Source organism: Dendrobates tinctorius, unplaced genomic scaffold, assembly GCF_039654945.1.
Source record: "Dendrobates tinctorius isolate UK_male_01 unplaced genomic scaffold, ASM3965494v1 ptg000054l, whole genome shotgun sequence".
Lineage (NCBI taxonomy): Eukaryota > Metazoa > Chordata > Amphibia > Anura > Dendrobatidae > Dendrobates > Dendrobates tinctorius.
Window position 1 is genome coordinate 2,274,071 of NW_027361722.1, and position 14,592 is coordinate 2,288,662.

The window sequence follows — 14,592 nt, forward strand, 5'->3', positions numbered from 1 at the left end:
GGCAATCAGACTAGATATGGAGGACTATAGGGCACATTATATTATATGGATGACTGTGGGGTGCCTAGGGCCCCACTTTGCCTAAAACCAGCCCTGAGTGAGAACCCATTTCTAGGAAGAAGTCAGCCAACACCTCCACCAGATAAAGTACATGGTGAAGACGAGTATATCGTGGATGAAATTCTTGACTCTAGAAAATTTAGAGGGAGACAACAATATTTGGTACAATGCAGGGGTTACGGACTAGAAGATAAATCAGGGGAGCCGGAGGGCAACATCCAAGCACCCAGGTTTACAACAGTCTTAGACATCCAGAGAAGCCAGCACCTGAGATGTGCAGAGGCCATCCTGGAAGGGGGGGGAGTACTGTCAGGATTCGAACCCTGCAGCTCCTGTGCACCTGACAACAGCCCTTCCCTCTGAGCTATTCAGCTCTCTGGACAACTCTGTGCTAATCCAAATACTTGTACCTATGTTGTTGCTGATGTTCTCCACCCCGAGTTCCTGTTGGTCACCACCCTGAGTTCCTGATTGGCTCATCCTGATTGCACACCCTATTTAAACCTGGCCTTGCTCTTCTTTCTTTGCTTGATTATTGAACTACCAGCCTCTAGTCAAGCTTCCCTCCACCTGCTGCTCCTTCAAACGACCTCTGGCTATTCCCGACTACCTGCTGATGCTGCCTCTAGTGGTTACAATATCACTATTCCTAAAAAGGTCAGTCTATAACATTACAGTAGTGTATATATATATATATATATATATATATACTAGCTGAAAAGCCCGGCGCTGCCCGGGCATAGTAACTAACTGTGGTTAGATATACCAAATTATAATTATCCTCCATCCCATAGTCCCGTGCCCATATACCCATCATACATATCCACGATCCCATAGGCCTGTGCCCATATACCCATCATACATATCCTCCATCCCATAGTCGAGTGCCCATATACCCATAAAACATCCTCCATCCCATAGTCCCATGCCCATATACCCATCATGCATATCCTCCATCCCATAGTCCCATGCCCATATACCCATCATACATATTCGCCATCCCATAGTCGAGCGCCCATATACCCATCACACATCCTTCATCTCACAGTCCCATGCCCATATAACCATCATACATATCCTCCATCCCATAGTCTCGGGCCCATATACCCGTCATACATATCTGTTATGATGAGTCACCGAAGGAGGAAAAAACAAAATACCAGCTAAGTCCAGAAAAACCAGAGAGGTTGGCAGCTATCGGATTGCAGACCCCTGAACCTATCCACAACAACTAGCAGTAGCCGTGGGGGGTTCCTACGGTGCCCTAGACCCCTCGATCACAGCCGGAGAACTATATAGCCTAAAGACAGAAAGGGGAGAAACTAAACTGCCCCAGAGCAGACCCCAAAGCAATAGGCAGCCCCCAACATATAATGATGGTGAAGCAAGATGAAAACACCAACACAGATAGAAAGATAGGTTGAGCAAATGATGGGGCCCAAGCTAACTACATAGGACAGGATAGGAAAGCTGCTGTCTGCCATCCGCAAAAACCCGTCTTACATATCATCCATCCCATAGTCCAGTGCCCATATACTCATCACACATCCTCCATCCCATAGTCCCGTGCCCATGTACCCATTATGACATCATCATCACCATGGCAACCGTTATGACATAATCGTCACCATTGCAACCTATGATGAATCAGCGTCGCCATGGCAACCATTGTGACATCATAATGAAGGGCGGGGCTTGATGCACACACACTTTTTCCCCATTATGTAGATAGGGGCAAAATTGTTTGGTGAATTGGAACGCGCAGGGTTAAAATTTCACCTCACAACATAGCCTATGACGCTCTCAGGGTCCAGACGTGTGACTGTGCCAAATTTTGTGGCTGTAGCTGCGACGGTGCGGATGCCAATCCCGGACATACATACATACATACACACACTTGAGCTTTATATATATATATATATATATATATATATATACAGTGGGGAAAAAAAGTATTTAGTCAGTCAGCAATAGTGCAAGTTCCACCACTTAAAAAGATGAGAGGCGTCTGTAATTTACATCATAGGTAGACCTCAACTATGGGAGACAAACTGAGAAAAAAAAATCCAGAAAATCACATTGTCTGTTTTTTTTTTCATTTTATTTGCATATTATGGTGGAAAATAAGTATTTGGTCAGAAACAAAATTTCATCTCAATACTTTGTGATATATCCTTTGTTGGCAATGACAGAGGTCAAACGTTTTCTGTAAGTCTTCACAAGGTTGCCACACACTGTTGTTGGTATGTTGGCCCATTCCTCCATGCAGATCTCCTCTAGAGCAGTGATGTTTTTGGCTTTTCGCTTGGCAACACGGACTTTCAACTCCCTCCAAAGGTTTTCTATAGGGTTGAGATCTGGAGACTGGCTAGGCCACTCCAGGACCTTGAAATGCTTCTTACGAAGCCACTCCTTCGTTGCCCTGGCGGTGTGCTTTGGATCATTGTCATGTTGAAAAACCCAGCCACGTTTCATCTTCAATGCCCTTGCTGATGGAAGGAGGTTTGCACTCAAAATCTCACGATACATGGCCCCATTCATTCTTTCATGTACCCGGATCAGTCGTCCTGGCCCCTTTGCAGAGAAACAGCCCCAAAGCATGATGTTTCCACCACCATGCTTTACAGTAGGTATGGTGTTTGATGGATGCAACTCAGTATTCTTTTTCCTCCAAACACGACAAGTTGTGTTTCTACCAAACAGTTCCAGTTTGGTTTCATCAGACCATAGGACATTCTCCCAAAACTCCTCTGGATCATCCAAATGCTCTCTAGCAAACTTCAGACGGGCCCGGACATGTACAGGCTTAAGCAGTGGGACACGTCTGGCACTGCAGGATCTGAGTCCATGGTGGCGTAGTGTGTTACTTATGGTAGGCCTTGTTACATTGGTCCCAGCTCTCTGCAGTTCATTCACTAGGTCCCCCCGCGTGGTTATGGGATTTTTGCTCACCGTTCTTGTGATCATTCTGACCCCACGGGGTGGGATTTTGCGTGGAGCACCAGATCGAGGGAGATTATCAGTGGTCTTGTATGTCTTCCATTTTCTAATTATTGCTCCCACAGTTGATTTCTTCACTCCAAGCTGGTTGGCTATTGCAGATTCAGTCTTCCCAGCCTGGTGCAGGGCTACAATTTTGTTTCTGGTGTCCTTTGACAGCTCTTTGGTCTTCACCATAGTGGAGTTTGGAGTCAGACTGTTTGAGGGTGTGCACAGGTGTCTTTTTATACTGATAAGTTTAAACAGGTGCCATTACTACAGGTAATGAGTGGAGGAAAGAGGAGACTCTTAAAGAAGAAGTTACAGGTCTGTGAGAGCCAGAAATCTTGATTGCTTGTTTCTGACCAAATACTTATTTTCCACCATAATATGCAAATAAAATGAAAAAAAAACAGACAATGTGATTTTCTGGATTTTTTTTTATCAGTTTGTCTACCATAGTTGAGGTCTACCTATGATGTAAATTACAGACGCCTCTCATCTTTTTAAGTGGTGGAACTTGCACTATTGCTGACTGACCAAATACTTTTTTTCCCCACTGTATATATATATATATTCTGTCACTACCAAGCTCTCTAACCAGAGAAAAACTGGCTGCCACCAATTAACTATTACAGGCTAATTGGATGTTCATTACTGGTAACGTTGAGCCTCATGAGGTTTCAGGGGTGCGGTTTATAGAACAAGAGGAACAAAGCTATTACATTTTTTATATTTAATCCAACAATTAAACAGTGATTTTAAAAATATACAAGAGATGGTACAAAGGGGACAAAGCAATACATTATATACAGTCACATAGAAATGAAATATTAAGCAAAAGAAAGTTACTAGACCTGTTGTCATAGGAATGGCGCAGATCTTGTGAAGGGGAGTGTTCCGTTTAGAAAATGTAGCAGTGTTTACAGCCAACTATAAGTTTATCTGGACACATGGGAGGGCTATCAACCCTAGGGAGAACTACTGGTGAAGGGGCCATTATAGGTCTATCCCTGAGGCATCTGTCTATCCGGATAGCAAAGGCCATAGCGGCCTCTAAGGACTCAGGGTACCTGATAAAAATGGCTTCTAAGGGGCAGAACATTCTACCAATTGTTGGTGGCCCACCTCTGGTATTCCAAACAGAACTCCTATGCTGCTGATCCCCTTTGCTGAAGCTTACATAACTTAGACTCAATGAGGGAGACCCAATCAGGATCATCAGAGATATAGCCCAGAGCCTCAAAAAAAGTCAACTACCAACTGGAAGGACTTTAAGTCAGCTGGAAGATAAAAGGCCCAGGATTGGTGACCCACTTAAAGGAGAAAAGCAACAATCCCCAGCCGATGTTCCTCATTCCCCGAAGAATGAGGACGCAGCCTGTCGAAGAAAAATTGAAATCCACAAAGGCCTTTCCCTCTCCTCGCTAGCATAAAATCTCCAGATAGAGCTGACAATCTAAACCGCGTTTGGTAACAGAACCACATGTTTAACATCCGGGAAGAGAGGAAACTATGTATAGCGAAGAAGTGACAAAACTACCGTAATTAAAACCCCTTTGAGGCTGGGAGTACCTGCGGTGAACAAATGGTCGAAACAGGATATATATTGTGGAAAACAGACATAGTCTATGGTTTGTGTATTGAAGAGGGATCTATAATGAGAGAACCTCCCCAGGCTTTGTGTCTCCAAGGTACAGTTATGAATATTGGGGTTAGTATTGATCAGATATTGATGGGACACACATTTTAAATGTCAGGACTAATAGGGGAAGAATATGCCTGTTTTCATAAATGTGAGTCATGCCAATCCGCTCCAAATCAATAGCGACCAGCTGTTTCCTATCTAAGGAAGGTAAAGTCCCAATAAAATATATGATATCGAATGCCTGTTATCGTCAGGAGTGAAGATATCGCCAATGTTGGAAATCTCCCTGCTGTAATTTCCAGGTTACGTTTCTTACTTCAATTGAAATGGAATTGTCAGATCTCCCTCTCATTTCCCCTGTTGTAATTAGTTTCTCTCTTCCTCAGTTATCATCAGTTTCTCCCTTTCCCAGCCACAATTAATCCCGTATGTTCAATCTGAGGGTGAGATGTCCCCTTTCTTTTCTTTGCTGTCGGACTGTAAAACATTTAGGATAAATATAAATTGCGCACTCCTTTATGAATGCAAACAAGATTTCCTTTATTAAAGTTCAAAACATAAGAGCAACTTTTGAATGTCAACGCGTTTCGGCCAAATCGGCCTTTTTCACGACAGTTGCTCTCAGTAGGTATTCTCTTCTAGACAGGGATTTCTCTTCCCTGGAGGTGCGATTTAAGTCTGGAAGGTATTGTTCAAGAATTATCCTCGAGTAGGTTGATGAATGTGGAAAGCCTGAATTTCACAAGTCCCGGACCGGGTGGTCGCTTTAGTGACAAGAAGAGTAATAGGACGAGTAACTCATCCTCTGACCCACATTAATCTGGAATAACCCGAGTGACCCTATAACGACCTTCGGTGACCGGTTATCTGTTATTGGACCGGTTCTATGATTTCTTCGCACAGATTGTGGGTCGTGACCGTCCCTCAGAGCAGAAAGCGTCTCTCAAGGTAAAAAACGTCGAGACCCCTGCTCTGTATAAGACCCCTGGAGCAGCTGCTGTAGGGGAAATATACCACCAGAAACCAGAGTCCAGGAGATCATGAATGGTTCTGTGCTGGGACTTGTAGTTCCACAGCAGTTCTCTGCTCTCTGCAGCCCACCCTCAGTGCAGCGCCCCCTGTGTCTGCTCCTCGTCTCTGCGGTCACGGTGCAGTCACTAGACCCTGCTGATGTACTGACAGCAGAGATGATTCATGCGGTTTTCTGTAACCGCAGCTCCACGTCCTGTTACTAGCAGACAGAGCGAGTGCAGCAGAGAGGAGACGAGCTGCCCCTCAGCCTGATGTCTCCGGGGGTCCTACACACAGGTGAGACAGGGAGCAGGTGCGGCAGGGGTTAATATTGGGGGTATGGGGTGCAGGGTCCTGGTATATGTCAGATATAGGGGCCACATTCAGACAATGTTTTCTGTCACCGGCCCTCAGTTTTATTTTTCAGTGATGAGATTTTTGGATTTTGGGGTCCGCAGCTCCGTGATCGACTTCCATTAATCGTAAGGCTGTGTGCCCACGTTAGCGTTTTTGGAGCGTTTTTCGTGGTGAAACCGCTTTAAAAATGCTTAAAATAAGCTTCCCATTGATTTTAATGCATTTTGGCCTTTTTGTGCCAATGGATGCGTTTTTTCCTGCTTAGGAAACGCTTAGCGGTTAAAAACGCAGCATGCTCATTAATTTTGTGGCAAAGTCCATGTTTTTAACTATTTCCTATGGTGCAGAAGACGCGCGGAAAAAAACGCATCAAAAATGCGCGTTTTCTGGGAAGGAGTCCAGTTTTGTGTCAGGTTTAGGCTGTGTGCACACGCTGCGGATTCTGCTGCGGTGTACAGTACCTTTATTCCCTATGGGAAATGGAAACTGCTGTGGAGACGCTGCGGAATTTTCTGCGGTTTCTAAACCGCAGAAAGAATTGACATGTCAATTCTTTCTGCGGATTCCGCAGCAGTTTCCTATCTCCTCCATTGTAGAGGTGATAAACCGGAAGGGCCAAACAGCAAGATAATCCGCAAATAAACCAAAGACCTGCGGATTTTGCAAAATTCGCGCGGATGAATCCGCAGACCAATCCTCAGCGTGTGCACGTACCCTTAAAATGCTAACGTGGGCACAGAGCCTAAATAACATTCTGGGCTTCGCTGGGAAACTGGTGATAAAACATCGCTTGTTGCTAATTCCACTATTGTGGCCGGATGACAATTTATTATAGAAATCTCGATTTATTTTTTCTTTTAACCCTTTGAGAACCCGATCAGTTTTGTTTTTTCCCTTAGTTTTTTTTCCCCCTCGTTGTCCCCATATTTTTTGTTTTCCATCCACATCACGGTATGAGGCTCGTTTACTACGAGACGAATTGTAGTTTTAATTGAAAAAATTCACTTTACCAAATAATGAACAGAAAAATGGGAAAATGTTCTATATTTGGGGAAAGTGCGAGGAAATAGCAAAGTCGCCATTGTTTTTTGGGTTTTGTTTTCCTGATATTCACTTTGCAGCAAAAACGACCTGGAACCTTTGTTCTGCTGTTTGTTAGTACAGAGATGATGGAAATGTGCGCACTCCCATCAGATGATCTCCGCGCCCGTCACATCCACGGATCCGTCACTTCTTCTTCTCGCCCCGTTCCTACCGCTATTGGTGAGAATTACCCCGGTGATCTGTTCCTCCATCGCTGACTCTCTGTCACACATTGTGGTACATGTAGATGAGGACACGGCGGCCTCACATGAAGAGGAGACAGGATGTGGAGGTTGTGGGCCGCAGCACATCCTGTCCACTGCGGAGCAGCGCTCGGGGGCCGGGGACAAGAGATAGAAATGGGGAAGAAGCTCAGGATCCTCGTGTGACACAAGCGGCGGGACGCCAGGATTACATGGCGGTAGTTGGGTTTAGGGTCTCGTCTAGTGGGAGAGAGGGGATAGGAGGGACATCGAGCGAGAAATCTGCTGGCTTGTGGTCTTGTAGACTCTTATATGAAGGAGGAAGAGAAGATTTTCTATATTTCCTGGTAGTAACAATTATAAATCAGATGTAATCACAGTCATGAGCGCAACAATGGATCACAGAGGAGCTGAGCGCCGCCATCCAGTGCTTAGTAATACCGTATACTGCGCAAAGTAATACCGTGTGCAGTGCTCAATAATACCGTGTGCAGTGCTCAGTAATACCGTGTGCAGTGCTCAATAATACCGTGTGCAGTGCTCAATAATACCGTGTGCAGTGCTCAATAATACCGTGTGCAGTGCTCAATAATACCGTGTGCAGTGCTCAATAATACCGTGTGAAGTGCTCAATAATACCGTGTGCAGTGCTCAGTAATACCGTGTGCAGTGCTCAGTAAGGCTAGGTTCACATTTGTGGTTGAGTCGGCAGCATTTCGCCCACAGCCGCAAACACATGCAAAAAACGCATGCACGTGGATGTGGACGATAGGCAAATGCGAATTTTGAATTTACACAAGCCACGCCCCATGCGGATGACTGCGGATATTTGACGCCGCAAAAAATGCAACCCGATGCGTTCGCCGCGCCCCGCCACATACCGCGAAACGACGCAACCTTACGCACATGCACCCGAACGCATACAAACGCTTACAAATGCATGTCCCGGCGTGTATCCCATGTTAAGGATACGGACGCATGCGGATGTATGTGTGGCGCCCCTGAGGCTTCAGTCGCCACAGAGGTACTGCACCTTCTCCTAAGGTGTAGTGCCCCACCATCCAGGTAAGGTGGAAACTCCCTTCCACATTCCAACTCCTGCACCCCACACACAGGATAGTTCAGCAGGGACCCATCCATGCTTTATGTTGGAAAAGTCATAGGGTGCCTTTTGTGGTCCCTGGCTTCGTAACACGAGAGGTGCTGGGGAGGCGGGTGTAGTTAGATATAAAAGAGAGGGAAGGTGTAGGATTTCAGGTCTGTCTGAAGTGAGTCAGTGGGAGGACAGTCATATTGTTCGTCAATATGTGACGAACAGCCCACGGCCGTTCGTCTACTTACGGGCGACACTAACGGGGGTCCCGCTGCCACCAAAACGCGACGGACAGCGGACCCTGTGTCACCACTATGTCACAATCCCACCACTGACACGGGTGTATCAGCGGACGGAGGGACGTGACACAATGCCGGCACACTGCTATCACAGGCACCGTTGGGGCTTATCTTAGTTATCCCACCACCGGCACCATGTGACAAAAATATCCAGCAAGCTAATCTCGCTCTACAATTTGCCGCAGGGGGAGTTTAATTTGGATGCCCCACCACTGCTATCAATCTTCCAAGTACTGCGGGGATTTATGTATATCCCACTTTCTCAGTTCCACTTTGGAACTCGCAGCTCTCCGGCGCCCCCCTTACCCTCAGGTCAGTCAGGGAACTGCACCTAGGATAATTAGTCGCCGGACGGGCTGCCTGTTGTGAACCAGCAATTAGGCTTCTGCAGTAAGGGAATTATCAATGCTGTGGCCGCAGACCCTTACGCAGCAATATAAGACCCTTCTAGACTGCCAGCAAGCCTCTATAGCCGTACACAACGCGCTGCCACCAGTCACGGTTACTTAATTCACAGTGTTAAATTAAGAGGGTCCGTGGCAAACCCCTTGAATTAGTAGCGATTATCTATCAAAGGCGTATAGTTCGATTCTTAGAGCATGGAGACAGATCTAAATAATTTCATTTATTTTCCGAAAGAGGACAGTGATTACAGATAAAAGTTGCTATAAAATTGAGACATAAAATATGTACAGTACAGGTATAAAATAAAAGTGGAGAAAACAAAGAGATTACACTCACAGTTCCATATTGTTCCTTAGGCAGACCATGTGGCTTTAAGGTGGGTGGAGGCGGAGCTGCACTTCTCCGCTCATCTGAGTTCTTGTCAGCACGGACTCTGCAGCTGTTCAGGTGAGGAGTGAGAATCCCTGGGAGAAGGGATGGAGGAAGGAGTGCTGCAGCTGCCTCAGTGACCTGAGCCAGCTGGCACGGGAAGGAAGAGAAAGAAAGAGACGCAGACGGGAGACTACAGATTCCATAAGAGAGATAGAACAGATCAGAACGAAGGAGAATAGAAGGACGGTGGGAAGCAGGTTGAAGAAAGCTAGAGAACCCTTCCAGTCCAGATCGCAAAGGTCGGGGCCCGGTCCCCGAGGTTGATTGGAACTTTCATATCCAACAGACACCGGTGGAGTAGTGAGCCGCTAACGCCTTACTCCCATCATAGACTTGGGACACAACAGCACCTTAATAGTGAGCCGTGACTCTGGAGATAGAGATCCCTGATCAGGCTACCGCTGTCTGTCATACAACTAAGGGTCTTAGGAACCCGAGACAAGAGACACTCCAGGGAACCACGGTACTGGGGTACTTCACACTTAAAGGCGCATAGAGGAGATATTCAGGAAGGTATGTGTTGGCGGAGTGTTGGTGGGGAGAATCCTTTCTCGCCTGGAGGTTGGCTGGAGCCCTGACCCGGAGAACACAGTACGGAGGCAGGCAGTGGTGTGAACTGCAGACTGTGAGTAAAGCTTTGGAACCGCATACTCTGGTGTCCTCCAGTTATTCCCGCACCGCTACATTTGGGGTACCAGCACCTACACCATCTGCGCCTCTCCTCCATTGCTGCCCCTACACTGCCCTGGGACTACAGCTCCACCTGTGGGGAGCTACGCCATCTTAGCTGCACACACCACCAGTCCCAGAGGATCTGCATGCAGCGTCAGCTTAACACCACCCTTGCTGAACACCACAGGTGGCGTCACGAACTATCCATATAAACTATACCATAAATCCACCATTTCATTGGGCGCCCAGGGCCACGGACCGGGTCACCGCCACCGCAGCACATCCCCCTGACACCAGCCCGGCACCAAGTACCCCACAGCCCTGGGACGGGGGCGACCCATATGTGCATCAAACGCTGCGGACTCAACCGCAAATGTGAAACCGGCCTAATACCGTGTATGGTTCTCAGTGATACCGTATACAGCGCTCAGTAATACCATGTATGGTTCTCAGTAATACCGTATACAGTGCTCAGTAATACCGTGTGTGGTTCTCAGTAATAACGTATACAGCGCTCAGTAATACCGTGTATGGTTCTCAGTAATACCGTATAGAGCGCTCAGTAATACCATGTATGGTTCTCAGTAATACCGTATACAGTGCTCAGTAATACCGTGTGTGGTTCTCAGTAATACCGTATACAGCGCTCAGTAATACCGTGTATGGTTCTCAGTAATACCGTATACAGCGCTCAGTAATACCATGTATGGTTCTCAGTAATACCGTATACAGCGCTCAGTAATACCGTGTGTGGTTCTCAGTAATACCGTATACAGCGCTCAGTAATACCGTGTACGGTTCTCAGTAATACCGTATACAGCGCTCAGTAATACCGTGTCTGGTTCTCAGTAATACCGTATACAGCGCTCAGTAATACCGTGTGTTTCTCAGTAATACCGTATACAGCGCTCAGTAATACCGTGTGTTTCTCAGTAATACCGTATACAGCGCTCAGTAATACCATGTGTGGTTCTCAGTAATACCGTATACAGCGCTCAGTAATACGTGTATGGTTCTCAGTAATACCGTATACAGCGCTCAGTAATACCGTGTGTGGTTCTCAGTAATACCGTATACAGCGCTCAGTAATACCGTGTATGTTTCTCAGTAATACCGTATACAGCGCTCAGTAATACCGTGCATGGTTCTCAGTAATACCGTATACAGCGCTCAGTAATACCGTGTGTGGTTCTCAGTAATACCGTATACAGCGCTCAGTAATACGTGTATGGTTCTCAGTAATACCGTATACAGTGCTCAGTAATACCGTGTGTGGTTCTCAGTAATACCGTATACAGCGCTCAGTAATACCGTGTATGGTTCTCAGTAATACCGTATACAGCGCTCAGTAATACTGTGTATGGTTCTCAGTAATACCGTGTACAGCGCTCAGTAATACCGTGTGTGGTTCTCAGTAATACCGTATACAGCGCTCAGTAACACCGTGCATGGTTCTCAGTAATACCGTATACAGCGCTCAGTAATACCGTATACAGCGCTCAGTAATACCGTGTATGGTTCTCAGTAATACCGTATACAGCGCTCAGTAATACCGTGCATGGTTCTCAGTAATACCGTATACAGCGCTCAGTAATACCGTGTATGGTTCTCAGTAATACCGTATACAGCGTTCAGTAATACCGTGTATGGTTCTCAGTAATACCGTATACAGCGCTCAGTAATACCGTGCATGGTTCTCAGTAATACCGTATACAGCGCTCAGTAATACCGTGCATGGTTCTCAGTAATACCGTATACAGTGCTCAGTAATACCGTATACAGCGCTCAGTAATACCGTGTATGGTTCTCAGTAATACCGTATACAGCGCTCAGTAATACCGTGCATGGTTCTCAGTAATACCATATACAGCGCTCAGTAATACCGTGTATGGTTCTCAGTAATACCATATACAGCGTTCAGTAATACCGTGTATGGTTCTCAGTAATACCGTATACAGCGTTCAGTAATACCGTGCATGGTTCTCAGTAATACCGTATACAGCGCTCAGTAATACCGTGTCTGTTTCTCAGTAATACCGTATACAGCGCTCAGTAATACCGTGTGTGGTTCTCAGTAATACCGTATACAGCGCTCAGTAATACCGTGTATGGTTCTCAGTAATACCGTATACAGCGCTCAGTAATAGCGTATACAGCGCTCAGTAATACCGTGTATGGTTCTCAGTAATACCGTATACAGCGCTCAGTAATACCGTGTATGGTTCTCAGTAATACCGTATACAGCGCTCAGTAATACAGTGTATGGTTCTCAGTAATACCGTATACAGCGCTCAGTAATACCGTGTATGGTTCTCAGTAATACCGTATACAGCGCTCAGTAATACCGTGTATGGTTCTCAGTAATACCGTATACAGCGCTCAGTAATACCGTGTATGGTTCTCAGTAATACCGTATACAGCGCTCAGTAACACCGTGTATGGTTCTCAGTAATACCGTATACAGCGCTCAGTAATACCGTGTCTGTTTCTCAGTAATACCGTATACAGCGCTCAGTAATACCGTGTCTGTTTCTCAGTAATACCGTATAGAGCGCTCAGTAATACCGTGTGTGGTTCTCAGTAATACCGTATACAGCGCTCAGTAATACTGTGTATGGTTCTCAGTAATACCGTATACAGCGCTCAGTAATAGCGTATACAGCGCTCAGTAATACCGTGTATGGTTCTCAGTAATACCGTATACAGCGCTCAGTAATACCGTGTATGGTTCTCAGTAATACCGTATACAGCGCTCAGTAATACCGTGTATGGTTCTCAGTAATACCGTATACAGCGCTCAGTAATACCGTGTATGGTTCTCAGTAATACCGTATACAGCGCTCAGTAATACCGTCTATGGTTCTCAGTAATACCGTATACAGCGCTCAGTAATACCGTGTATGGTTCTCAGTAATACCGTATACAGCGCTCAGTAATACCGTGTCTGGTTCTCAGTAATACCGTATACAGCGCTCAGTAATGCCGTGCATGGTTCTCAGTAATACCGTATACAGCGCTCAGTAATACCGTGTCTGGTTCTCAGTAATACCGTATACAGCGCTCAGTAATGCCGTGCATGGTTCTCAGTAATACCGTATACAGCGCTCAGTAATACCGTGTCTGGTTCTCAGTAATACCGTATACAGCGCTCAGTAATACCGTGTCTGGTTCTCAGTAATACCGTATACAGCGCTCAGTAATACCGTGTCTGGTTCTCAGTAATACCGTATACAGCGCTCAGTAATGCCGTGTATGGTTCTCAGTAATACCGTATACAGCGCTCAGTAATGCCGTGCATGGTTCTCAGTAATACCGTATACAGCGCTCAGTAATACCGTGTCTGGTTCTCAGTAATACTGTCTACAATGCTCGGCACTGCCATGTACAGTTATGCTAACACCAAAACTTTCTCTCCACTCGTGGTCAGTGGTTGGGTGAAGCCATTTCTTGTCAGACTACTGTGTTTTCTCTTTTTAAATCCTAATGACAATCCAAAACATCCAAATGACCCTGATCAGAAGTTCCCACACCCTGGTGATTTTGGCCTGCTGGCACAGATGGGTGTGACTGGCTGCTGAAGGTAACGTCCTCACCTGTGACCTGTCTGCTGGTAATCAGTGTGAGCATAAGAGCTGAGGGAGTTTCTGGGATCCAGACAGACTCTGGCATCTTTCTGCACACAGTAATATTAGTACGGCGCACCGATCGCACGCTGAGCGCTTCGGCGATTGGGTGCAGGTGTCCACTGTATGTGACAGCTGACACCCCGCAGTAATGCCCATGATTGATCGCAGGTATTTAACCCCTCTGATGCCACTGTCAGTAGTGACAGCGGCATAGAGAAGCATATCGCGCAGGGAGGGGGCTCCCTGCACACGTCCATTAAGACATCGCGATACGATCACGTTGGCCTGATGGTTTCCATGGAGACCCCAGCACCAAGATGGACACAGGGTCCTTCCGGGTCCTGCAGGGAGGTGGCATGTCAGATTGCTGATCTGATACTCAGCAGTGCTAAGTGTCAGATCACCAATCTGACGTTATATAGTGATGTCCCATACTGGGACAAGGTAAAAAAAGTTAAAAAAAAAAAGTTAGAATGTATGAAAATATTTTTTTTTAAAATTCCTAAATAAGTTATTATTATTATTATTATTTATTGTTATAGCGCCATTTATTCCATGGCGCTTTACATGTGAGGAGGGGTATACATAAAAACAAGTACAATAATCTTAAACAATACAAGTCATAACTGGTACAGGAGGAGAGAGGACCCTGCCCGCGAGGGCTCACAATCTACAAGGGATGGGTGAGGATACAGTAGGCGAGGGTAGAGCTGGTCGTGCAGCG

The 14,592-nt window shown here is 46.1% G+C and overlaps 1 protein-coding gene across 1 annotated transcript in view; it reads left to right on the top strand.

The window, feature by feature from the left end:
* The first annotated feature begins 603 nt into the window (after positions 1 to 603).
* LOC141091560 (uncharacterized) overlaps positions 604 to 14,592 on the top strand; it is a 34,141-nt gene continuing 20,152 nt past the window's right edge. The window contains exon 1 of the mRNA XM_073577226.1: positions 604 to 717. The gene's annotated coding sequence lies outside the window, so the exon portion shown is untranslated. The remainder of the gene's footprint in view (positions 718 to 14,592) is intronic.